This window comes from Alligator mississippiensis, chromosome 3, assembly GCF_030867095.1.
Source record: "Alligator mississippiensis isolate rAllMis1 chromosome 3, rAllMis1, whole genome shotgun sequence".
NCBI lineage: Eukaryota > Metazoa > Chordata > Crocodylia > Alligatoridae > Alligator > Alligator mississippiensis.
The window spans coordinates 208,913,454-208,941,077 of NC_081826.1; the positions used below are offsets into that span (position 1 = coordinate 208,913,454).

General features: G+C 43.9%; 1 long non-coding RNA gene across 2 annotated transcripts in view; it reads right to left on the reverse strand.

Moving 5' to 3' along the window:
* Window positions 1-19,270, reverse strand: part of LOC106740175 (uncharacterized) — a 35,335-nt gene extending 16,065 nt beyond the window's left edge. Inside the window, exon 1 of one of the 2 annotated variants that reach the window (XR_009461001.1) lies at window positions 19,039-19,270. This is a non-coding gene — a long non-coding RNA (uncharacterized LOC106740175). The remainder of the gene's footprint in view (window positions 1-19,038) is intronic. The other variant, XR_001373613.3, reaches the window with a different exon arrangement.
* Between the last annotated feature and the right edge of the window lie 8,354 nt (window positions 19,271-27,624).

The window sequence follows — 27,624 nt, forward strand, 5'->3', positions numbered from 1 at the left end:
TGGAAAGGCTAAAGTTTCTAGCAATTCAATTTGGATTTGTAGATTCAGCCTCCAAATTGTCTGAATCATCTCCGAATCGGAATCACAATCTGAAGCTTTGCACATCCCTACTACATAGGTGTATTTGTGTTATGTTCACAAAGATTAAGGACCAAAATAAAATAGAATTCCCCATTTTTAATTTTGTATTTTACCATCTTATATTTTTCCATTTTATTTTATATATCATCATATTTTATGTTTGATATTACTTTTGTTTAAATCAGTAAAGTGCAATTTTATTGTATGCTTTTACCAATAACCACAAATAGTATAATTGTATTATTATATAGCATTTGTTGTTAATTCTACTGTATCATTTTAGTGAAAGCTGTAAATAAACTACTATTGATATCTTAGATTTCAGTATGACAGATTAGTTGCATTAATGCAACCTCCTCTGCAACAAATAGAGGCAAAAGTCTATTTTAACTCTATGACAGCCTTTGGCATAATGGATGTACAAGTTGAAGTCACATATCTCAGAGTGATCTCATTTTTCACTCATGTATTTTTATTTTCTTGCTTCTATTTGTACCCTATGCAATAGTGGCCTAGCCATTTCATTTCAAACCAATAAAACATAATTTATGTCATATATATGTACATATAAAACCTGCATTCTACATATAGCCATTGCCAATAAAAACAAGGTCTGTAGAACACTTACATCAGGTTAACCCTAACCCTCAGCAGGCTTTCAACCAAATTACAACCAGACCAGTGGCTCAACCTAACTCATTCATCAGACTTTCTTCCTCCCAGGAGCCTGTACTTCTCTGTTTCTACAGCAGAGTATAAAGATGTCATTTTAAAATTATGTATTTAATCTCTGCTGTCAGCCAGTCTGTATTTAAGGAATGGTATCTTTTTAATCAGAACTGGAGCCACTAAAAGTTCCTTTCCACTAGGAAAGTTCAAAACTATAGTATTTAAATTATTTCAAGATTTTCCATATTGGGATTTAATATCTAGAAGCAGTGACTAAAGAGTAGAGCTTGGAGAATGACCCAGAATGTGATGAATTATACTTTTTTTTAGATCTTCACAAATTGCAAGCACATTATTTTTCTTTATTTTTGAATTAATAATTATGTAGAAGAATACCCATGCATAAATTTTAATTGTAGATTGGCTTTGTTCATTTATTTTTCACAATTTTAGCACAACTAGTTATATTTCATCAGATGTATGGATTCTGTGTTAAATGTAATTCCTTCACTACAGGATTAAAGTAAAGAAATGAGTATTTCATTTAATTCTAGTTGTAGTCTACACAGAAAATGACAATCTACTACCGCTATCAGTTATTCCTTAAATTCAGGTAGCTTATGTGTGTGCTATAGAATGAGAGGTATCTCCAGAGTTTTGTTTGCTTGACTTGGTAATGCTAATAGAGTTCTTAATGTGCATGCATGCATGCGTGTATGTAATTTAGCTTTGGCAGCATTTTAACAAAAACTCTTGAAGATAGAACTCCATTTGCAGAATGGGTATTTTACAACATGAGATAGTATTATCTACATACAAGGGGCAGCACCATATCTGTAAAGTGTTTTGAAAGAGTATTCACAAGAATTACAATTGTGCCAGAAATCCTTAAATGACAAAAAAAGAGGACAAATCAGATTTGAAGATCCTGGAGTTACAAATGTGTAGGCTACTCATTTTCTAGGTATGACACAGTGCTTCTCCCACACATACATGACAAGTCCAAGGGAAATAATATGTTCACTTCTCCTTATTCTGAAGAAACACTGACTTTAATTTTCAGAAGGATATGCTCCCTTTTCAGCATTTCCATTGATTTTTTTTTCTTTTAACTGGCCTTGAACACACTGCTTCTCACAGTTTTGCATTATTAAATGAGGAGAACAAAGCAGAGGATTAGGAAGATGAAAACAATGAATAAAACATCAATAGGATAATCACAGTATTAAGTATTATGACTAGTAAGAATAGTTCCAAGACTGGACGCTGAGTATGGGCCAGTATTGACTTAATTCTCAGTACTGATTTAATTGTATTTGCATTATGCCTAGTATGAGTATTATTGACAGCCAGGATAATATTGATGGAAGAATATAATTAGATTAGAGTCAAGGGAAAAAAAAACAGCCTAGCGATTCCTTAAAGCAGAGGATCAAACTCACCCCAGGGCCTGGGATGGATCCAAACTAAAGGGGCCCCAGGGGTGTGCAGCAGCAGGAAACTGCATTCAGGCAGCAGCATGGAGCTTGAGCCAGGAATGTCCAGTAGCTTGGACATGGACATAATTATGGGCAGCAGCCCCTTGGCTCTGCATCACCACCTGAACAAAGCTCTGTACAGCTGTGTGACCCTGATTCCATGCCACTGCCTGGTCAGAGGTCTGCACCATCATATGTCCTTGCCTCTTTGCTCACATGTCTCCAGCTTCACACTGCCCAAATGTGGTTCCATGTCACCACATGCTCGTGGATTCCTACCATTGCATCTGCTGGCACTGCCAACCAGCCAGAGTTCCACACTGCCACCAAAACATGGCTCCATGCAGCTGCATGCCCCCATCTCCATGCTACTACCTTGTGGTGCAGAGCTCTGGCCAGGCAGCAGCACAGAGTTTGTGGCGTACAGCAGCATGGAGAGCTGTGTTGGAGTAGTGGTATGGAGCAAGAGAGCCCCTGCCAAATTCATGTCCACTAGGATCCAGGGATCCCCAGTTCTGCTCTAATGCACTTCTAGTAGCCCAACAGTAGCTTGATAAGCTGAAGGAATGGGCTGGATCCAGCCTCCTAGCTGTTTATTTTGACACCCCTTGCCTTGAGAATCTGCAAATTTTAAGTGTACAGGACTGTGTTGAGATTTATCCTGAAATACTCAGGATGTCTGAGGTAATTGCAGAGCCACTGGCAATTATCTTTAAGAACTATAGGATGTTGAATGAGGTCTAGGACAGCTGGAAAAAAAGTGTAAATATAGTGTCTATCTTAAGGATGACGAGGAGGAAGTTGGCAGGGAATTACAGGCCAGTCAGTCTAATCTCAGTACTTGGAACGATCATGGAGCATATCATCAAGAAATTATTTCCAAGCATCTAGAGGATAACAAGGTAATCAGGAAAAGCCAACATGGATTTGTCAAGATCAAGTCATGCTTGACCAAACTGATTTCCTTCTGCAATAAGGTGACAGGGCTTTGTAAATGTGGGAGAGCAGTGAAAATGATATATCAAGAATTTTATAAGGTTTTCAACTGTCTCTTATGGATAGTCTCATTAACAATCAGTGTAGATGGAACTACTAGTCTTCTAATAGGTAGATATATAACTTGTTAGATACTCCGTCCTGTGTTTTGAGTATTATTCATTATCTTCACTGATAACTTGGAGTATGGGTTTGAGTGCACAGCTAGCAAATTTGCAGAAGAACTCAAACTGGGTGAAGCTGCAGACACTTTTGAGTCTTATATTACTTTTACTTACTTTTGAGTCTGTCTTATATAAGAAACAGGAATTGATTCTTCTATTCCATTTAGAGCTGCCTAGACCTTGCCTGAAATACTGTCTAGCTTTGGTCATCACACTTCAAGACATTGGCAAATGACATCCAGAAAGCAACGACAATAATCTGAAGTGTAGGAAACATGACTAATGAAAAAAGGTTGGAAGAACTGGGATTTAGTCTGAGGATGAGAAGACCGGGGGGAGGGGGGAGGGTGATATTTGATAAGAGTATTCAACTACCCAAAGGGCATATCTACACCTGCCCCCAATGGAACAGTTGTTACTGTACAGTCATTTAGTACTTGCTTTAGTATATTTAGTACTAAATTACTATGTAGTAACTGCCATTACCACACAATCCTGGTGGCGCACAGGTTGTTTCTGACCCTACTGAGAAGTAGCTTATTGCTACTGCACAGTAGTCTCGGTGTCACAGTTCATGCTCACCAATGATACATTGCCATATTGTCTCGTGTAGACGCACCCAAAGGACAGCTATAAAAAGAACTATTTTCTCCCATTACAGGGACATGAGAATTTAGGTGGGATAGATGACGGAGAACTTTCTTATTATGAGTATGGGCACTGAAATAGATTACCTAGAAAAGTTCTGGGCTCTCAACCCCTGGAAGTTTTTGAGAGGAGGTTAGAAAAACACTTATCTAGAAAGGTTTGGACAGGGATGATCTTGCCTTGATCAGGGAGTTGGAGTAGATGACTTCCTCAACTCCCTTCAATTCCTATTTTTCTATCATTCTCTTCATATTATGAATAAAGCAGGGTAGATTCTGTATGTTATGGATTAACTAAATCAGAGGTCAAGGTGCAAATCTAACCTGCCTTCAGACTAACATAGCTAACTACCTCTATTCATAACAGTCATCCCACCATATAGCAAATGCTTCCAAAATTGACTTTTTTTTTTTCTTTCTCTTAGGTCCCCTCCACACGTGCAGGTAAAGACATGATTGGATCTGGGTCAAAGGCATGATCCACACAGTCACAGCTCCTGCCATGTCACATATGCATGGAAAGAGGCATAACTGTGGGATTGCTCATTAGATCTAACCATGCCTAATTGCCAGTGTCAGGGAGTCTGATCCTGGGCTCTCCCTGCATTGGCAAGAAGCAAGCTTCCATGCTGGGAGCCCCTTTTTCTGAGTCCCAGCTTCTGCCCAATCTGCTGCTCTGTTTTCTGGTCCCTGCCTTATCTCCCATTGTGTTCCCTGCTCCCTCCCCAATCTGTCACGTGCCACACAGAAAGAGAGTCCCTGACATATGTGCCAAGTGTGTATGGGCTGGCCACCCCTGTTATAAGTACAATGCAGCAGCAAAAGTAAAATTAAATGAGTTTCCCATCAGTCCACTCAGAATTCAATGCCAGATTAAAGAGGGCTTAAAAAAGCTGAGCTGCTACAGTGTTCACTGTAAAGAGTAGAAGGTTTAGAAATTTGCCTTGTTTTATCTCTTCTACCTAAAAGTCTGCATCTATAGAAACAACACCATGTAATATAGCTGATGTATAGAGATGTATCAGCTGGACCCCAGAAGCATCCAGCTTTTGTTTCTTTTTCTAAATGGAGGAAGGAAAGAATTGGTTTACTGATCAGAAATAATCTAATCTCCCTGTGATAGCATATATCATATATATATATGCATTTTGTTTTCTTAAATGTTCGAAAAAATCACTTTACAAACATTACTACTTCAGATATTAGTACTAAGATATTTTATTACAGGGGAGGTTTGGGAAGGGGTATACAACTAGAGATAATACTGTAATTCTCACAGCTTTTATATCTAATGCATGCCTCCTATAAAAGTGTTCTGCTTCAAAAGAAAGGCAACTGGCCCTCTAGTAGTATTCTCACTTTTCTCACGTTGGCATTCACTCTTGAAATTTGGCTTCTTTACAAGAGGTATTTCTTTTGATAACCTGCTCTTAGTGATGCTAAGCACAGCAGCAGCAGCAAAGGAAGGAGTATCAAACACATTAACTAGGATTTCTGATTGATATCCCAAAGCCCTCAAACCTGCCAGGGGAAGAACAGGAGTAACTGCTCAGTTTTCTTTCCTGATTTTTCTTTTGCCTGTTATAGACTAGTACCCTGTGGCTGTGGGTTTGAGAAACAAGAATTCCCCAACACGCAGAATGAAAAAAGGTTGAAAATTGCAATGTCAGGCAGGCTCTGATGAAAGAAAGACTGCTGAATCATCCACTGTTGCATACCAGAGACCACCTAACAAAAGAACATTGTGAGACACTGACAAGAAAATGTGTTTTTTAAAGTGCTCCATACTTGCTTCCATGTCCTTTCCCCTAGGCAGTCTTTATATCATTTCCTTCTTTGTCCCTTTTTCCTCCATTCTCTCTCTTGGTCCGTACATTCTCCCAGCACATCACCTATGGTCGCATAACTACTACAGCAACAGGTACTCTCTGAACTCACCTCCCTGTCTGACAGCTGTGTGCAATGTAAGGAGTAGATCCTGGAACATCTGAGTAAGTAATCTATGCTTAAGAATGGGGCCACAGGTAGCTCTAGACACAGATAAAACAGAAATAGATTTTCATGGTACCTGTGAGAAAATAGGAGGTAAACAAACATGAATCCATATAAAAAATATCTAAACCTTATCAATTTATCATAGAGTAATAAAGTACAGTTTGGGGAAATACCAGACTAGCAGCTCTTTCAAACCAATCTAAATCTCAGAAGTAATATGGGAGGCCTGGTGAGATAGCTGAATATGGCTAGAAGAATGAAGTGTATTGCAAAATATAGGTCTCTAAAGATATGGCCAGACAGATAGCACTATGCCACAGTTTTGTGGAGTACTGATTGAATGTATAGGCTCAAGTGAGGAAATAATATCACCATGTTTATTTACAGATTAAGGGCTTCATTGATCAAGCCATGGAGATGGATCCCACATTAGCACACAGACTTTGCTTCCACTACCATCATACACTGTAGGAGTATTGTTGTGAAGTGCTCTGCCACACTCCAACTTCACACACAGGAAATGCCAGGAGGAGGCAATTGGGATTGGACTGGGCCCCAGGCGTGGCCATGAAACCCCCTGGTGGCCACACAGATCCTGCCCTGCTCCAGGAGTGAAGAGGAGGAGGAGTTGTGCTTTATGTAGAAGAGCTGTATGATGCTCACAGGTCCAGTATGAAACTGGAAATAGGCCCGTTAAGAGTCTCTGGGTTAGGGCCAAAGGAGAGAGCAACAAGTGTAATGCTGTGGTGTGTGTCTGTTACAGACCACGAGGATGAGGTGGATGAAGCTTTCTTCAAACAGTTATCAGAAGTTTCCTGATCATAGGCCTTACTTCTCAAAGGGGACTGCAATCATCCTGGCATCTGCTGGGAGGGCAATACAGCACTACACAGGCAATCCAGGAAGTTTTTGGAGAATGTTGGGGACAATTTCTTAGAGCAAATGTTGAAGAGGCAAACTAGGGGCTATGCTCTTCTTGACTTGCTGCTCACAAATAAGGAAGAACTTGTGGGGAATGTAGCAACTTGGACAGCAGTGACCATGAGTTGATTTGAGTTCAGGATCCTGAGAAAAGGAAGGAAGGAGAGAAGCAGAGTAAGGACTCTAGAATTCAGAAAAGCAGACTTAGACTAAATCAGGGAACTGATAAACAGGATCCCCTGGGAGGCTGATCTGAAGGGAAAGGAGTCCAGGAGATCTGGTTATTTTAAAGAAACCTTACTGAGGGCACATAAATGAACCACCCTGATGTTCAGGCAGACTAAAAAGTGTGGCAGAAGAGCAGCTTGGCTTAGCAGGCAAATTTTCAGTGAGCTAAAACACAGAAAGGAAGCTGAAAAAAGATACAAACTGGGACAAATGACTAGGGAGGAGTAGAAGAGTATTGCTTGGTGTAGTGTGTTGGAATCCCAGGGGCGGCTGTGACTCCCCCTGGTGATTCCACAACCATGCCCCACTGCCTCTAGGGTGCCTTCACTTCTCTTTCATCTTCATGCCTTGATGTAATAATAGGATTAAAATGGAGGCTGCTCATGGGCTTTAGCATGGGCCCCAGACCAGCTGAATGCTCACCTGTGTTCCCTGGCACCCTACTGGTCTCTACTACATTATTCTCAGGTCACTCACTGGGCCTCTCTTGACCATGCCACTGCAGGGCACCTACAGCATTAAGGGCTAATTGAGTGGCTCTATTCCTCCCATTGGCCATTACTTTTGAAAACTCGTGACAATCAGGAGAGGTCCAGGATGATTGGAAAAGGGCAAATATAGTGCCCATCTTTAAGAAAGTGAAGAAGCAGGATCTGGAGAACTACAGACCAGTGAGCTTCACCTCAGTCCCTGGAAAAATCATGGAGCAGGTCCTCAAGCAACCTATTTCTAATCACTTGGAGGATAAGAAGGTGATTAGGAACAGTCAGCATGGATTCACCAAAGGCACGTCATGCCTGACCACTGATTATCTTCTATGGTGAGATGACTGGCTATGTAGAGGTGGGAAGAACGGTGGACATGATACATCTTGACTTTGGCAAAGCTTTTGATATGGTCTCCTACAACATTCTTGTAAGCAAGTCAAGAAGTTGGGGTTGGATGAGTGGACTGTAAGGGGGATAGAAAACTGGCTAGATCATAAGGCTGAAAGAATAGTCATTAATGGCTTGATGTTTAGGTGGCAGCTAGTATCAACCGGAGTGGCCCAGAAGTCAGTCCTGGGGCCAGTTTTATTCAGTATCTTCATCAATGACCTGGAAGAGGGCATGGAGTTTACCCTTAGCAAGTCTGCAGATGACACAAAGCTGGGGGGAGCAGTAGGTATGCTGGAAGGTAGGGCTAGAATTGAGAGACCTCAACAAATTGGAGGATTGGGCCAAACAAAAATCTCATGAAGTACAATAATAAGGACAAGTGCATAGCCCTGCACCTCGGATGGAATAATCCCATGCACTGCTACAGGTTGGTGACCTACTGGCTAAGCAGCAGCTCTGTAGAAAAGGAGCTGGAGGTTACAGTGGACAATAAGCTGGATATGAGCCAACTGTGTGCTCTTGTTGTGAAGAAAGCTAACAGCTTACTGGGCTGCATTTAGAGGAGCATTGCCAGCTGATCAAGAGAAGTGATTTTTCGCCTCTATTCTGCACTTGTTGAGACCACATTTGGAGAGTGTGTCCAGGTTTGGGGGACCCACTATAGAAAGGATGTGGACAAATTGGAGAGAGTCCAGCAGAGAGCAATACAAATGGTTAGGGGCCTGGGGGACATGACTTATAAGGAGACACTGAGGGAACTGGGCTTCTTTACTTTGGAGAAGAGAAGACTGGGTGGGGAGGGAATTTAATAGCAGCCTTCAAATACCTGAAGGATGATTCCAATGAGGTTGGAGCTAGACTGTTCTCAGTGGTGGCAGATGAGAGAACAAGGAGCAATGGTCTCAAGTTGCAGCAAGAAATGTTTAAGTTAGATATTAGGAAGAACTCTCTCATGAGGAGGGTAGTGAAGCACTGGAGCAGGTTACCCAGAGAGGTTGCAGAATCTGATTTAAGACCCAGCTACACAAAGCCTTGTCTGTGCTGATATAGTTAGGGATGGTTCTGCTTTGAGCAGGGGGTTGGACTACATGACCTCCTGAGGTCCCTTCCAACCCTAACTTTCTATGATTCTAAGAGGCTGCCACAGGGTCGCTGAACCACAATCCATTCTTTAAGCCCTAAGTGGGTTTCCCCTTGGCCCTGTTAGTACCTCAAGGCACCAGTAACCTTAAGGGCTATTTGTGGCTTCCTTTCACCCCTGCAGCCATACCCATGCCGCACAGATTATACTCAATTGCCAGTTACTCCCTTTTATGGGCTTTAGCTTTCTTAGGCTTAGTCTACCATTCCTATCTGTAGAGTGGTGGACTAGGCTTCCTGGCTTTGGTCTGGCCATTCAGCGTAGGTTTCTGGATGGCCTCAGACTGCCTGTGACACTCCCTCTGGCTTCAGGCTTAGTCACACTCAGCCTCAACCTGCCTTTGCCTTGCACTTCACCCTGGCAGGGCTCAAAACCTCAGGCACCCCTGTGGTCTTCTTTCCCCCCACATCAGGTCCTCCAGTTCAAACTACAACAAAAATTCAAGCAACCATTTTAAACTAAATGTCCTTCCCTTTGGGTCATACTAATGCCAAGCCACCTTCCCACTCCCTCAGCCTTATGAGTACCTGCCACGGCTTACAGCTCTCACTCCCCACCAGCTGGCAGGATCTCCTTTCCCCACTAAGTTCAATGCTGCACTGCCCTCTGCCTCAGTGGCCCAGGCTTATATTCCCTGGCTCCTCCCCTGGCTGGCTATAGGTGTGTCCCATCAGCTGCCAGAACAGCTTACTGTCAGCACTCTTGCTACCTAACTAAGGCTCTTCCCTATTTTCTTACTGTGAGGCAGCTAGCACCACAATAGGCACTTGCAGCCTATGGGTCTCTGGCTGCCTACTCCCCTGAAGCTAGCTCAAACATGCAGTCTTCCCACACCTGGGGACATCCCTGCTGCAGCTTCTCCCTTCAAGTAACAGGAGCTGCTGGCTCCCTGTTATATAATGTAACCATCTTACACTTTTCCTAGGTGTGTGTCAGATGAGGTTACATGTTACACTTACACAATATTCAGGGAACATAAAACATGAGCGTCCACATCTTAAAGCTTTAATTCATCCTAAGTACCTTCTGAGCATCTCAAAATTATGCCACTTCAAGCAAGGGGTAACTATGCGTCGTACAACCTAGCGCATGTTAAGGTAACTTTGGTCTGCTCCATGGAGATAAAATGAGCAATTTTCAGCCTTCCAGCATCCCTGGGTGCACTGCTTCCAGCCTCCTCTCTCTACCTAGAGCTGGGATAGTGCCCAGATATTCAAAATCCTTGCCTTGCCCTACTCCTGCTAACCAGCCTTCTACTGGCAAGTCACAAGAGGCAAGAAACAGTATTAACACTTAATATATGACTGCTTTTACACCGCTTAATTTCCAAGTATTTAGTATGGTCCAAGTGCAAAATACAAGTTTACTCTCAGTGAGTACACCTGAGACAGAGAGCCCCAGAGTCTTTAAGGCAGCTATATTATCTCATTTTGGGAGTTGGCACATATGGAGCAGGAGCAAGCTGGCAGACTATGCTTCATTGCAGTGCTCCCTGACAAGACAGAGCTAGGGCATTTATAGATGTTCTCTGGGAGGGGGGGGGGGGGGGGAAGGAATGGCCCTTATTTAGAGCAGCTCCAAAAGCTGCACTAATTAACAGCTTCTGGAGTGTCACATGTATCAGCATCCCTATGCTGAAAAATGATGGTGAGGCACTTTGCACTAAAGCTCATTCAAAGGGCTTTAATTTAAAGCACTCCACCACCATTTTTTCTGTGTGGGGATGCTGATACACATGATGCTGGAGTCTGATGGAGCATGGTTATTACCACACTTCAGCAGATTCGATTAAGTCTGCTCTAACACGCTGTAATGACAGTGCATTGGAACAGCCCCCTGCATGTGTATAGGAGCCCAAAGCGTAGATTTGCCCTTAGTCCCAACTAAGGTTTAGAGGCAGTGGCACTGCTAGGATTTCCCCAGTCCTAGGGTTCAGGATGGAAATAAGGCTTCCCTCCACAAAAACAAAGAAAAGGAGGTTTACAGGGATCTATCAAGTTGTATATCTGTGCAAGAACATCTATATGCCCCAAAGCTAAAGATGCAGAGATTATAAAACCTTGTGTAGTTTTGGGATATATACGCCCACCCACACACACACATTTAAACTCAATAGACAACTAGCAGCTTGAGAGCAGAGGAGAGAAAGTTTCATGTTATATATATGTCCCAAAGCTATAACTGAGATACACACACAGACATACATCCATACATACATACACCCCCATATCAAAAAGGCCAAACAAAATCAATCTGGAGTTTGTGCAGTAAATGTGTAAAGTTACATAATCTCTGCAGCAGATCTGAATGCCTCTGAAATCAAGTATTCTAGGTCAGAACATGAGATATACAATATACAGAAAGTGTTGTGTTGCAGTATGGATTTTAACTCCACAGATGGAGCCACACATGTCAAGTCAAAAGAACAGTAGAATCACTACAGTAAAAGGAAAAGATGAATCTTGACAGTTAAATATGGGCTTGGTTGCTGGCTTGCCACATGGCAGTTATTTGTTCATATCTGTGAACCAAGTAGATACTTCAGAATCATTTTGCTACATTATTTGTAAGAGCTGTGGTCTTTGGAATCAATAATAATTAGGTTTTGGCTGATTGGTTTTGAACTAGTTATTGATATTTAGGAAAAAAGCGCATTAAGATCATATAAACAGCAATTCTCTCTCTGGACCGTTATGCTTTGTTTTTAAGTAAACAAAACTGCCTATGAGAAAATCATTTTCTGTCTTGGCTATCAAAGCAGTGAATGTTCTTAGTGTATCTTCAGTACGTTTAATGGATAGAGAATTGTTAATTTAAATGGCTTGTCAGTAATAGATTGTCAGGTGCAAAAAAAGTGTATAGTTTGGAACTAAATGTGTCTTCTTTGTTATATTGTTTAATGCTCCTCATTGCTCTGGTGTTCTTCATTATACTGTTCTAATGCTTTAAAGTAAATAATAATATGCGCCTTATGGAATAAAAACTTCACCTCCGTGTCTACTATAAGAATGAATGTAAATTACACTAAATTAACTTTAGAAGGAAAAGTCATTTAAAAACAGGTATTTAAATTGCTGAATCGCATACTTCACTTCAAATACATGAATAAAATACATATCTGCTCCAACATTTCAACATGCAAAGGCCTGTTTTTTAGGTTTGGGAATAAAATGTTGACTATTTCTATAGCAATATATGTGTGCAGGCACTTAGTGATTTGTGCTCAAATGTGCATTACTTCATAAGGCTTCTTTTAGGCACAAGTATATGAGTAGAAGATTTCAAAGATAAGAATCAAGATTTTTTGTCTTTAGACAGTGTCTTAGGCTTTGCACATACCAAATTGGGTCTGATATCCTGCGGGGAAAGGAGATCTTTAAAGCACTCCACCACCTCTGGTCAGACCCAGAGGGTAGTAATTGATAGAAGTCACTCATCATGGTGTCCTGTGACCAGTGGGGTTCCCCAAGGCTCTGTCCTTGGACCCATACTGTTCAACATCTTCATTAATGATGTGGACACTGGAGTCAGAAGCGGACTGGCCAAGTTTGCTGATGACACCAAACTTTGGGGCAAAGCATCCATACCAGAAGACAGGCGAGTGATCCAGGCTGACCTGGACAGGCTCAGCAAGTGGGTGAACAAGAATCTGATGGTGTTCAACGCCGATAAATGCAAGGTTCTCCACCTTGGGAAGAAAAACCCGCAGCATCCTTATAGGCTCGGCAGTGCTATGTTGGCTAGCACTATGGAAGAAAGAGACTTGGGGTTCATCATTGACCACAAGATGAACATGAGCCTGCAGTGCGATGCTGCAGCAAATAAAGCGACCAAAATGCTGGCTTGCATCCATAGATGCTTCTCAAGCAAATGCCGGGACGTCAGTCTCCCCTTGTACTCGGCCTTAGTGAGGCCGCAGCTGGAGTACTGCGTTCAATTTTGGGCTCCACAATTCAAAAAGGATGTACAGAAGCTTGAGAGAGTCCAGAGAAGAGCCACACGCATGATCAGAGGTCAGGGAAGCAGACTCTACGATGACAGGCTGAGAGCCCTGGGGCTCTTTAGCCTGGAAAAGTGCGGGCTCAGGGGTGATCTGATGGCCACCTATAAGTTTATCAGGGGTGACCACCAGTATCTGGGGGAACGTTTGTTCACCAGAGTGCCCCAAGGGATGACGACTAGGTCGAACGGTCATAAACTACTGCAAGACCGTTTCAGGCTGGACATAAGGAGGAATTTCTTTCCTGTCCGAGCCCCCAAGGTCTGGAACAGCCTGCCACCGGAGGTGGTTCAAGCGCCTAAATTGAACACCTTCAAGAGCAAACTGGATGCTTATCTTGCTGAGATCCTATGACCCCAGCTGACTTCCTGCCCTTTGGGCGGGGGGCTGGACTCGATGATCTTCCGAGGTCCCTTCCAGCCGTAATGTCTATGAAATCTATGAAAACTGGAAAAGACTCCCTGAGGACCACCATAAAGTAGGGCTGTGCGACGCTTCGGATCGTGCTTTGGATTCGGGGCCACTTTGGACACTTCGGCGTCTGAAGCAACATGCCTGGATTGAAGCACTGGCACATTCAAGCTGTCCGAAGAGGTTTGGAGCTTCTGAAGCACTTTGGAAAAGCTGTGGATGCTTCAGATGCTGAAAGTGAAAGTTAGAAGAGGGAGGGGGAATATGGGAGGGAGGGGGAATGGAGGGGGGAGCGGGGGGGAAGACTGACATGTGTAGGTGGCCAGTGAGAAGGATTTCTCTCTGGCTGTCTTTCCAATGACAGCATCTGGGGGGACGGATATAGAAAAAGCATAAAAGCATCTGTTTGGAGGCATGCTGTGCTTTTTGCAAGCTTGTTCCCTTTCAGGAACTGCATGAGAAAGGTACCCTCAGACACAGGCTTCTCAGCTTGGTTGCTTTACCCAATAGTTGAATTTGCCTGCTCCTTTTTGTTGTTAGAAAGGATTGGGTAAGATTTAGCTTAGCTTAGTTTAGCTTAGCTTAATTTATTTTAGCTTATTTTAGCTTAGCATCTCTTAGTACTATTCAATTCATTTCTTTCAATTTATATTTGCTCTTTTTTTTTTTTTTTGCAAACTTTGAAAAAAGAAAGCTGTGTTTTCCCTGCCAGTGTGATCCATTACTGTGCAGGGAGGCACACAGATTGCATGCACACATGCATGCGCATGCACACACACACACACACACACACACACAATATAAAGAAGAAAAATCAGATATTCATAAGAGAAGGTGTCAGACAGACAGACAGCACACAATTTTTACATAGTTCTTAACACTGAAGCAAACAATCAAAGAAGAGTCCAGTGCACCCACGCAACACAGGGAATAAAACACAAAACACGAAAGGAGTGACACACACACACACAGACCTTTTGCAGCACAGGAAAGATTAATATGAAGCGTGCTGGAAGGGCAGGTGCCAGGTCTTCTGGCAGGGGAGGGAGAGGGGGTAAGGGGAGAGCTAGAGCTGCAAGCCCCCCCCCACCAAACACAGACGCATTCTATTCCCAAGCAGCCATGACGTCAGTGCTGCCAGTGGAAGCAAGGAGGTGGGAGCAGTGTCTGCACCTGACGTCCCTGCACCTACACCACCTCTGCTCAGTCCAGAAGTGGGCACCAGGTGTGGAATCACTGTCTCCTCCACCCCAATGTCATCTCTCAGCATGAGCCTCCCACTGCCAGAGGAGGAGCTGGAGCTGGAGACAGGGATGCTGAGCACACTGGCTCAAGCAATACTGGGGACTGAGAGGGAATCAGAGTTTTTACTCCACATCCCTCAAATTTCCCCTAGACCCAGGTCTCCTCTGGAAAGCGGCACCTTGAAGGAGGTTGAGGTTGTGGAGGCAAGAGGCTCAGCTGAGGCAGCTATTGAGTCTCAGCCTGCTGAGGAGTGAGATAAGGCAGGATCCTCATCCTCAACCCAGAAGCAGGGGAGTAGCGTAGTGTGGAAGCATTTGAGCTGGCAGATAATCCCAGGTTTGCCATCTGCCAGCATTGCCGAAGGCACATGAGCCATGGCAAGGATGTGAGACACTTTTCCACCACGGTGATGCTGATGCATCAGAGGAAGCATTACCCCCTTTCCCTTCTTCCTGCTCTGCCTGGCATCAGTGCGAGTGTGCTGAAAGGGAAGTCCCCTGCTCGCTCCAAAGCCCCCTTACCCCAAAGCAGAGGCAGGCCACCCTGGACCAGTGGGGGAATGGTGGACAGAAAGGGGCAGCACGTTCCCAAGGTGAGCGAGATCACCCAGAGCACTGGGGAGAAGCTTGCTCTAGATAGCCAGCTCTTCTCCCTAGTTGAGCATCCAGGGTTCAGGCGGTTTGTAGCACTTCTGGCCCCATCTTACAAAGTGCCCGCATGCACCACCTTTAGCAGGATGGTGGTGCCCTCCATGTGTGAGGCATGCAGAGAGTATTTGATGGAGGAGCTGCACAAGGCAGGGCTGCAGGTAGCCTTGCACTTCACCTCCGACATCTGGAGCAGTCGGGGTGGTGATCATGCCTACCTCTCCCTCACAGGGCACTGGTGCAATCAGTCAGGCCATTGGTGGGCTCTACTGCAAGCTGAGGTGCTAAATGAGTCCCACATGGCAAGGGAGATCACGGGGGCCATGAATCGCATGGTGCAGAGGTGGCTCGTTGGGCAGGCTGAGCTCATCCGTGGGTTCATGGTCACTGACAACAAAGTCAACATGATGAAGACTGTCCATGATGCCAACTTTGTTGACATCCACTGTGTGATAAATAGGCTGCACCTAATAGTGAGGGATGCCTTAGAGGGGGACAGGGCTGCTGGTGACAGTGCCACCAACACTACTGCTACAAGCCAGCTGATTTTGAAATGCAGGAAGGTGGCTGGCTACTTTCACTGCAACATCAAGGTGGGCAAGATGTTGTGGGAGAAACAGGCAGAGCTGAGCATCCCATAGCACAGAATCATGCAGGATGTGGAAACTCAATGGAACTCCACATACCTCTTGCTTGAAAGGCTGGTGAAGCAACAGAAGGCCATCCATGAGATGGCCTTGCTTGGGGAGATTGGGATCAGCAGCCCCCTGAACAGAGCTGAGTGGGGTACCATCTCTCAAATCTTGATGGTCCTCAAACCCTTCCTCGAGGCCACCAAAACCATTAGCACTGGTGATGCCCTCTGCAGCCAGGTGATCCCCCTAGTGAGGGAACTGGAGAACCAAATGGAGAAGTTCCAGGGGATCAATGTTCCTGGCTGGGGCAGGCTGTTGTCACCAGACATGCAGGCACTGGTGAGGTGGCTGAAGGAGGGCATCAGGAGATGGTTGGATCCCTTGTGGTCCAGTACAGTTCATGTGATGGCGGGCATGTGCAACCTGAGGGTGAAGGGGAACATGTGCACTGGCAGCACCAAAACCCTCGATCACTGGATGCAGGTGCTGGTCAACAAAATCAGGGAGGCCAAAGTGTAGAGGCAAGGGGATGTGGAAGAGGGGGATCTACTTTCCCATGCCAGCACTCCCAGCACCAGCACCAGCCACTCTCTTCCACACCAGCCACTGCCAATGTGGGCCATGGGCATAGCTTCAATGCTGGGGTTCAAACGCACCAGACCCCAGCCTCGGGCAGATAGCACCGAAGCTTTGGTGGCTACCTATCTCACTGAGGCTGTGGAGGCACTGGACTGTGACCCCTTGGCCTACTGGGCAATCCACAGCCAGATGTGGCAGTATCTGGCCACGGTTGCCCGGCAACACCTGTCCTGTCCACCAACCAGTGTTCCAAGCGAGAGGGTGTTCAGCATTGCTGGGGATGTTGTGACACCCCACTGCACCTGCTTGGATCCTGCTTTGGTGGAGCAGCTGGTGTTCATAAAGGTGAACCTCCCGCTGCTGGGGTTCCCCAAGCTCCACCTGCAGATGGACTGAGTGCCACCCTCCTCACTCCATCTGCACCAATTTCCTTTTTTGAGTTTTTTAAAGCTGAGCAATGCCTTGCTCTCAGCTGGAGGGGGCACTAACTGCATCAGCAGCGAGCAGGGGAAGAACATATCCCTGCTGAGCTCATTCCCCTGCCAGGATGAACTTGGAGGTATGGGATTGGGGCTATGGGGAAGGAGGAGGCCCCAGGTCCTGGGCATGACCACTAAAACTGCACCCTGCCAGGGTAGGGAAGCCTGGTGGGACTGCTGGTGGCGCGGTAGCACTGTAAATGCCTGGACTAATGATCTCCTGGTGAAAGGTGGGTAGGAGGCACCATAACCTCCAGCTAATGCACGTACGCACAAAGTCCTGTCTCAGGAACACCCAGACCTGTGATGTCTTTAACAAGCCTGACACTTGCTGATTGCAGTGCAGTTGTGAGGCTCCCGGTGAGCTCAGCTTAGCTGCACAGGATGCTAGCTTTAGGGTTGAAAACCCCTTTGTCAGGCTGAGGAAGTACCTGCAATTGGTCCTGGATGGAAGGAATAGTAAAGAAGACAGAGGCTTGTCTGGCACACAATGAAGGCAAGAAAACCAGTTAGTGAAAATGGAAATGGAGTCATCAGGGGTTGAGGGACAGGCTCGAGTCAGGGATAGAGGGGAAAGGGGGATGTAGCAGTGCAGGTAGAAGTGCAGAGGTGCCTGGGGTGTCAGATGTCCGGCAGGTCAGAGTGTGCCAGAATTTCGCTGTGTATATTGAGTCCATGAGTTTCCTTGCTTGCTTTCATTGCCCCGGGAATGAAACCAGGTGCAGAACTGAAATCTACCCCCCACATGCCTCTGCCTGCAGAACTAGTGCCCATTGCAGGGATATGCAGGCAGTGAAACATGGATATGCCCTGGGCCCTGGCCCCATTCTGTCACTGCCCCAGGATCTTGGGCCCAGGCCCAGCTCTGGCACTAGCCCCACTGGCCTGTCCCATTCCCAGATGCTATTTTCCATAGCCCTGTCCCATTCACCTGGCTGAGCACACCCTTCCCGAGAAGTTCCCAGGCCTGTCTCCATGGAGACCCCTTCTGCCTGCCTCATCTAGTGCTCCCAGCAGTGGGTGCAGGATGGACAGGCTATGGCAGCTGGGCAATGGGTCTAGGTCCAGCAGCAGTTGAGACTGGCAGTGGTAGCTAGAAGGAGCTGTTGCGAGGCCAGCTGGGAAGTGAGTTTGGTCACCTCACTGCACTGTCCTGACCACATTGTGCACCAAGAGCTGGAAGAACCAGCTGAACATGTCATGGCCTGGGCTACCCCCTGTGTCTGGGCAAGGCAGGGCTGAGGGACCCACCATGGGCTGATTAAAATCTGCTGATGGGCTGGATTTGGCCCATGGGCCATATTTTGCCCACCCCTGCTTTATATTCTCCTTTCACAGCTATTGCTGAGGATTTGACTCAACACATTTTATGACTCCACCTGCACCCTAAAAGTGAAACGGCATTTGAAGAATGCAGTTTTGCAACTGCTGGTATTTATTTTGAAGATCTGTGTTTTCAGAAATGCTTTACAGTCTCACACAAACACATGCAAAATCAATACTTGACAGAGACTCACAACATTCTGAAAACTACTGAAATGCAAGCTCAGAAATGACTCCTTCCAGGGATAGCTTTGCAAGAGGAAACATGTGGAAGCTGCTGATTCATATACATGCGAAATTATAGCTTTGGATGAATGAAATAAATAGTAAACTTTCCTTATTTTTCTTTCACCTTATGCAAAGAAACAAAAGTAATAAGTCTTCACTGCACATGTATTGTTTTTAAACAAGGGCTCTTCTTTGTTACACTTTTGTATATAACTGGCTATTTGACTGTTAATGCAATTCACAGCAAATAAAGTGAGATATTTGACATATACAGACTTTAAATAAAGCAATACCTTATAAATCCAGCAGGAATGCAGCCAAAAGATGATTTCATTAATTTAGATCCAGCTTGCATACCCTCTATACAGTCCAGGGAAATGGAATATCTTTGGATACAGGCAGAAGTGCAGCTCCCCTCTGTAACTGAGAATGCTAAACAGGAAGTGTTCTGAGTTACAATGATCCCCTGAACCAAACAGAAAGTTCATTGTTGGTTCCAGGGGGGAGGGGAATCTAGCTGCTGGCTTCAGCCTGCAGTCAGTTTCCCCTAGAAATGGCCTCTCCACCCTCCAAGGCGGCAACATTTTCAGAATGAGGGGGGAAAGGAAGCAGAGGCGGAGAAAGAACCCCCCTCCCCCACCTCAGGGAGGGCTCCAATACACCCACCCCATCCTCTAGCAGATGTTAAAAAACCCTCAGATCAAACACCCTCCACTCCCTTTTCCCGCTCCTATTCTGAAAACAGTGACAGGCTAGCAAGCAGGCAGACACGTTACAGAAGATGCTCTGTTTTGAAATGTCTTCATCTAAACCCATGCAATGAGGGTTCAGATTTTCACCTGATCAGCCATTTTTAAGCTGTCTGCAACCGTGCACTTGTGTTTGGTCATGGCTATAGACAGCTTTTTGTGACCAGCTCAGGCAAAATTGTCACTTCTGTCTGTGCCCCTTATTTATAACCGATTAAGATTACACTTCTAAAAAAAATGTTTATATTACATCTTTTAAACTATATATCTTTGTTAAAATGTATATAAGCTTTGAAACTTAGCATAAACATGGTGTTATATGCTCAGAAGTGCCAAGAAGGTTCATATTGCAAAGATTAAGGCAGAACATTCCATAGAAAAGCTGGCATTATTACTGTATGCATTTGGATGAGTGTAGATGTCTATAGAGAAAGTTACTTCTACATCTGAATAAAAGTTACTTCTACATACCACAAAAAAAAAAAAAAAAAAAAGAAAAAAGAAAGAAAGAAAGAAAAAAAATCTGTAGGTATTTGCTGTCCTGGCTCCTTGTCACTGTGAAGATAGCGGATGAGTAAGTTTCAACCAAATGCATGTGAGTGGATTTCATTAACTTTGTTAAAATGCTATGTCAGGAGGAAATAAGGCTCTGGAGTTAAGATGAAAGGTTTAATTCCCTGACCACCTGTAGATAAAGGCACACAAATAATTTCCTTAACTTATTCAAGGAAAAAAAAGAGGAATAATAGCAGATGCTGTAAGAAAACAGGGAACAAGTTAATCCTTTTATATTGCTCCTTGTTTTACCAGACCATACTTAAATTTAAAATCAATTCACAGTCTGCTGATATAAGTAGTGTTCAGTTAAATGGGAACAATTAGACAAATGGTGCTTTAAACTGCACATATACCGAACTATCCACTGGTAATGCTATTTAAAAGATGCATTAGGATGGGAGACTAATATTTTTGAATAACATTTATTGAGTTAGTTAAGTTTGTATATAGAAGATCATAACAAGGTAAATTGTCACAGCTGTGCACAGAGAGTTTTGCACACAACTCATTTTTGTTGCCATGATTTGTGAATATAAATTGCTGCTCAGCACATTTCAGAAAGCAAGATCTGAAATCATATTCAGGCTTGTTTGTGACCCATTTTACCTCTAGTTGTGAAAGTCCCAAGCAAGAAGCATGTGTGGGACAAATGAAGTGTATTTGTATATATGAAGTATACATACCCCTCTCCCACTTGGGAGTTTCACAATTAGAGGTAAAAGAAGCTAGACATATATACAAGTGTCTGATGCCTGTAATGTTATGCTACAGGTATTTGCATCCCTAAGATTGCAGAGTGAGAGTATAAATCATTAAAATGTAAAGCGATACTAAATTAATGAAAATATTTTACTTGTTTAACATTTTCCAACCCATAACCACTTTTAATACTTAACTTCCTCACAGAGCTTAGAACACATTGCAAATAAACCGGGCTGTGTAACAAGGACTTAAGAGCAGGAACCGAGCTGCTCCGTGGCCACTGCTGAACCTGCAGTAATGTCCACATTTTCTGAGTCACTTGTTCCATTATCACAAATGCACACTACAGTTCAGGATGCTTCACGCATCTCTGATCCATGGATTGCAGGAATGTGGATATTGTACCGACTCCAGAAATTCTGTCTCTCTCGAGTTTATCCAAAGCATACCAATTTTGCTGCATTCAGGGGGCTTCAAAATTCTAAATGACAGTGCAAAGATTGCTCGCTATGTGACAAATCCTGCTAAGAGCTACTGTAGTGTGAATAATACTTTATGTAAAATTAACAGACACACACATACACATAAAATAATGTAAAGCACTACTTAAAATTGACCCTCAATCTTAAAGGTAGAAAATAGTATGTTTATAAAGATCATTTCACAGAACTATAAAGACTTGATATAAGTATTAATATTTCTGTCAGGTGTGAATTAGCTTGACAAAAGCTTTAAGATATTTTAATTCATTGCTAAGAAAGTCATTTAAAATGTTTAGAATTTACCACAATATGCTAGCTAAACAATAATACAAGAGCCAATCAGCACAGCAAAAAAGAAAATAATATGAGATACTGGTATCTATGAAGACCCAAATATTGCCCTTTGTTACACACATGCAAAATGGTCAAATTCATGCCTGTCACTATTTTACTTGTTTAACATTTTTCAGCCCATAACCACTTTTAATATTTGACTTTCTCATGGAACTCAGAACACACTGCAATATATCTACAACATCATAGTTTCATAGCTGTTAGGAGCTGGCAGAGACCTTACAGATCATCCAGTCCAGTCCCACTGCACTTGGGCTGGAAAGACTGTTGGGATCAGATGATCTCAGCAAGGTGAGTATCAAGAAACTTTTGAAGATTACCAGGGTGGATGATTGTACCACCTCTGGGGGGAACCTATTCCAAACCCACAGCACTCAACTTGTAAAGAAGTTTTTCCTTATGTCTACCCTGCCTGCAGCAAACCGTAATCAGCTTGTGCCCATTATTTCTTGTCCTCCCTTGGGGGGCCTTGGTGAACAGATGCTCCCCCAGGCCCTGATGTATGGCCTTGATATACTTATAGGCTTCCATCAAGTCCCCTCTTCATGTTCATTTTGTTGTCTATCATGACACCCAGGTCTCATTCAAATGTCATGCTAGCAAGTGTAGCACTGCCAAGCCTGTAAGTATGTTGTGGTTTATTTGTCCCCAGATGGAGCACTTTGCATTTCTCCATATTAAACAACATCTGGTTCAGGTTTGCCCACCTTGTGAGCCTGTCCAGGTCAGCCTGTCTTGCCAGCCTGTCTCTGAGTGTGACAACACTCCCCCATATGTTGGTGTCATCAGTGAACTTTGCTAGTTCGCTTTTAATACCTGAATCCAAATTGTTGATGAACATGTTGAAAAGCACTGGTCCAAGTACTGAACCCTGAGGGACACCACTAGTCAGCCCCCACCATGACGACTCAGTTCCATCAGTCAATACTCTCTGGGTCCTACCAGGGAGCCAGTTAACTAGCCACTGGATTGTAAAGTAGTTGAGGCAACATTTTGCCAATTTTTTCATGAGGACTTCATGGGAAACCAGGTCAAAAGCCTTTTTGAAGTCCAGGTATATGTCATCAACCTCATTTCCCCCATCCACGTAGCAAGTAACCTGATCATAGAGGGAAATAAGGTTGGTCTGGCATGACCTGTCCATAACAAAGCCATGTTGGCTATCCTTCAGAATATTGCCTTCTGCTATCCTGTCTTTAATGGATTCTTTGATAATTTTCTCCAGGATTTTACCAGGGATTGAGGTCAAACTGATTGGCCTGTAATTTCCTGGCTCCCCCTTTCTCCCTTTTTTAAAGATAGGCACCAGGTTGGCCTTCTTCCAATCTTCTGGAACTTCTCCTGAGCACCACGACTCTTCAAATAACTTTGCCATCAGTAGCGTGATGACATCAGCCAGTTCTTTTAGCACTCTCGAGTGTAGTTCATCTGGTCCTGCTGACTTGTAGATATTTAACCTTTGTAGATGCTTCCCCACAAAATCTATGCCAATTGTGGGGGGGGAGGGTCACCCCCACAATGATCATCCTGAATCCTGTCAAGCACCTTTGGACTGGTGGAATACTGACTTGAAGTATTCATTCAGGCATTCAGTTTTGTCCCGAGTGTCAGTTATCAGCCATCACATTTCATTCATAGGGGCCCCATGTGTCCCTTATTTCTCTCACTTCCTATGTATCTAAAAAAGAACTTTTTGTTGTCCTTGATTCCAGTTGCCAATCTGTATCTGGTTTGTGCTTTTGCTGTCATGATCTGCTCCCTACAAGTGCAGACTGTTGCCGAGTACTCCTCTTTGGTAGTTATTCCTGACTTCCATCCTTCATAGGCTTCTTATTTTAATTTCAAGGAGGTCCATGACTTCCCTGTTGAGCCAATGTGGTCTTCCAGCCCTTTTGCTGTCTTTCTTACAAAAGGGAATGGACTTCCTTTGAACTTTTAGGATTGCTTCCTTCAGGAATGACCACTTGTCTTGTAACCCCTTCCTCATCAGACCATGGTCCTGCAGAGCCTCGCCAACCAATCCCCTAACCTTGTGGAAGTCAGCTTTCCTAAAAATCAAAGATTTATACTTTACTGGCCAATTTCCTGACTTACTGTGGATGGGGAAAATGATCATCTCATGGTCACTGTCACCCAGTTTCCCTTCAATCCTCAGATTGCTCACTAGATTATCCCCTTTGGCCAGAACCAAGTTTAGGAATGCCTTGCCCTTGTAGGCCCATAGACTTCTTGTGTCAGATAGAGCTCCTCAACACAAGTTAGGAAGGTTTGCGAGTGATCAGATCTAGCTGAATGCTCATCCAACGAGATGTCTGGGTAGCTGAAGTCACCCATGATGACCATGCTCTGAGAACATATAGCCTCTGTGAGTTCTCCAGAGAATACCTGGTCGAGATGTTCCTCTTGGTTTGGAGGTCTGTAATAAACTCCTATGGTCAAATCCCCTTCCTTATGCGCTCCTCATATCTTGACCCAGAGGGTCTCAAGTTGCCCGTCTTTTTTTTTAATCTTTGCTTCTAGGGAGGTGTAATGTTCCTTCACATAGAGAGCAACTCCAACTTTCTTCTTCCCAACACAATCCCTCCTATACAGGGTGTATCTTCCTATGCCTGTGGTCCAGTCATAAGTGGAGTCCCATAAGGTCTCTGTGATCCCTATGAGATCATATTGGTTGTTAGTTAGTAGGAGGGCCAGTTCCTCCTGCTTGATTCCCATGCTTCTGGTGTTAGTGTATAGGCAACTATGCCTGCCATTGGAGGCCCTAGGCTTTCAGATGAGCTGTGAAATAACTTGTTGGTTGGCCGGTGTTGGAGAAAGCTTCCTATTGTGCCCTGGGATGCTGGTTTTGAGGTTGCCATTTTTCAGCTTTGTGAAAGTGGTTAATGGCCCATTCCCTGGTGATCTCAGTTTAAAGCCCTATCCAGGATGTCTGCCATTCTAGCTGATAAAAGCTTCTTCCCCGCTGGTGTGAGGAGGATGCTACCCCTTCTCAACAGGCCTCAGTCCTGGAGGAGTGTGCCATGGTTGAAGAAACTGAAGCCCTCATGGTTGCACCAGTGCTGGAGTATTCCTTTCACTTCTTCTATGCATCTATCCCTCCTGTACCCATGACCTGCAACTGGGAGGACTGAGGAGAAAACTACCTGTGTCCCAACCCCTTGAGCCCATCTCCCAGACCCCATCCCCCAGAGCCCTGTAGTCTCTCATGCCCCAGCCAGGATTGTTTCTGGCCATGTCATTTGCACCCACATGGATGAGAAGCCTGGGGTAGTGGTCGGAGAGTTGGACAAGTTTTAGGATCCTTTCAGCGAAAACCCAGATGTGAGCCCTTGGGAGGCAGCAGACCTCACAGGTTAGGGGGGCTGGGGCAGCAGATCACTCCCTCAGTCCCACACAAGAGGGAGTCACCCACCATGACCACCCTGCATCTCTTCTTTGCTGGGGCTGGCTGCTTTTCTTCTTCCAGAGCTTGTGCTTCCACCAACAACACTGCTGGCACTGTGAGAAGTGCATACCTATTTTGCAGTTCCAGAGGAGGAGTAACATCAGTGCTACCAACACCAGCTATGGTCTGGTAGTAGGTCTAAAAATGGAATCATCACCTCATTGGAAAGAGGAACTTCCCAGCTTTTCAGTGGGATATCCATCACTAGCTTCTCATTTTTTGAAGCTCCTCAGATAATAGCCTAAAAATGAGAGATTAAACTGAACAATAGGGCTATCTAAACCAGAGATTGGCAATATATGGCCCATGTGCTGGATTTCAGCCCAAGTAGCTGGGTGAACTTTGCCTGCACTGCACCACAGCTAGATGATGGAAGTAGCGCAAGTGTAGCTGTGTGGGAGATATTTCCCATGATGCATGATGGCCAGGTAGCAGGGATTAGTAGTGGTGGCAGTGGCTAGAAGCACTGGCCTGCCTCAGAGCCAAGACAGATTGAATAATCTGGCCCACCACTGCAAAACCTGCCACCTTTCTGACCACTGATTTAAGCCATTGTTAGAGGTTTCAAAACGTTTTAGTTTTTTTATTCCTCTGTCCTGTCCAATAAAGATATGTTTACTAATAGAGTCACTCTTAATGGACAGAAAGACATGAAAAAATAGTATTTTTTTTACCATCTCATTCTATAATAGGTGAAATCTATAGAATAGTTGAGAATGTGCTCTGCTTTCTGGTAAAGCAGGGCTGTCCAAGGGGGTAAGGGGGTCCTCAAGGGGTTAGAATGGGGCCTGCAAGTTCCTGCCCACCTGCCATACACAGGGCTTTCAGGCTTCCCCCTCCCTATTTCAGCTTTTGCTTTCTGCCCTTCCTCCTGGGGCTGGGACAACACTATTGAAGAATGATGGGTACCCTGTGTGTGCACCCAAAAGCAGAAGCCAAGCTGCCGGTATGATGGCAGAGGAAGGAGGCTTCCTACACAGCATGTCAGGCTGGAAGGCAGAATTGAGGCTGTGAAGGTAACACACAGGAGGAGACAGACTACCCACATTGTGTGTTTGGTGACAGGGCAGGGCTCAAATTCCTCATAAAAACCCACAAAAATATTCTCCTCCCAGTCCCTTCCTAAAACTCTGCTTTGCCATGATGCCAACAAAAAAACCTTGACAACACTTAGGTTGTTGGTATACTAAGGCTACTAGATAACATGTTGACTTAGGCTGTTTCATTGTTTACTTGTGTTCTTGTAGCACTCTGTAGTCACCTGTTCTGTCTCTGTACAGTACCTAGTGCAAAAGAATACAGGTCTGTGAATAGTACTCATGCTATGGTAACAAAAAATAGGAATAATAAAATGATAAATCATGGATTACCAAAGATTCCTCCATTTGGGTTGTGTAAGGATGCATTTTCCATAGTTCTCAAGTCCTCGTGTTGTAAAACATCAGACCTTATATCTGAAACCTTATTATCCATAGAATACCTATTTTAGGGGAATCCCAGTTGGTTTTAATATATGTTATTTATATTTTTTCTCACTCACTGAAGCATGATTGTTGGATTCATGACAGTGAAGTAATTTGGTCTTACTGATGTAGGAATATGATACTAATTTGAGGTGGAAAGAGAAAGGTTTGCTCTTTTAAAGAAGATTTTTGGTATTTCAAAATTTGGTTTCATTCCAATTCAAAATGCAAATCATTGTGGGTTTTTCTGTTTTATGTTGTTTTGAATGCTTATCGCCTCCCTACCCCCTGCCAAAAAAGACAATGAATGGTAATGGAGCTTGGTTCTCAGGCAATCTGCATGACAGGATGACATGGAGTCATGGAGCTTACTAAGCTCAAGCTCCTGAACAGCCAGGTAGGTTAGCTAGCAAGAAAAAAAAAAAAAGTTTCCACAGGGATGCTGCCCTGTTTTCAGTTGAAACTGAGCTGCCTCCACAACACATTTTATTTTGATGAGTCAGCATTTTTTTATTTTAGAGTCCCTTTTTCCATAATGCCAACAATAATAAATAGCAAGTGGGCCTATTTCTAAAACAGAGTTTCTGCATTATGTGGATAATACATAGCACAGAGAGAATATGTGATGGTGGGATCTATTAAGTAAGTGTTAGTGACACTTATTTGGAATGAAGCAAACCACCAAAAAGACAAAAAATCACTGATGAGCAGTATTCTTTATTATTTATTACTCAAGAATTAAGCTGTATGCTTATTATGACTATGATTCCGTGACACTTACTAGTATTTTTAGGGTATTTTCACAAATATATTTCTTTCAGCCTAACCTTCTCATTTACGATCACAAGTCTTTCAAGATTTTTTTTTCATGTGCTTGGCTGTTTTTTTCCTGATGTTTTGTTGTCTAGATATATAAATATAGGGGATATTTAAGCAAGGCTGAAATCAGCAATTATATTCACAGAGGTAATCATCAGGTGGCAAAGATTTTTAGTTGCTATGAATACTGTTTGAATCAGTGACATAGAGTTCAAATGTTCTCTACCTTTTACCAGCCTCCTGGCTACTGACCCATTCAGATCAACCACTATTTGTATGCTTAAAAAGATGTAAATGTTTCTAATAA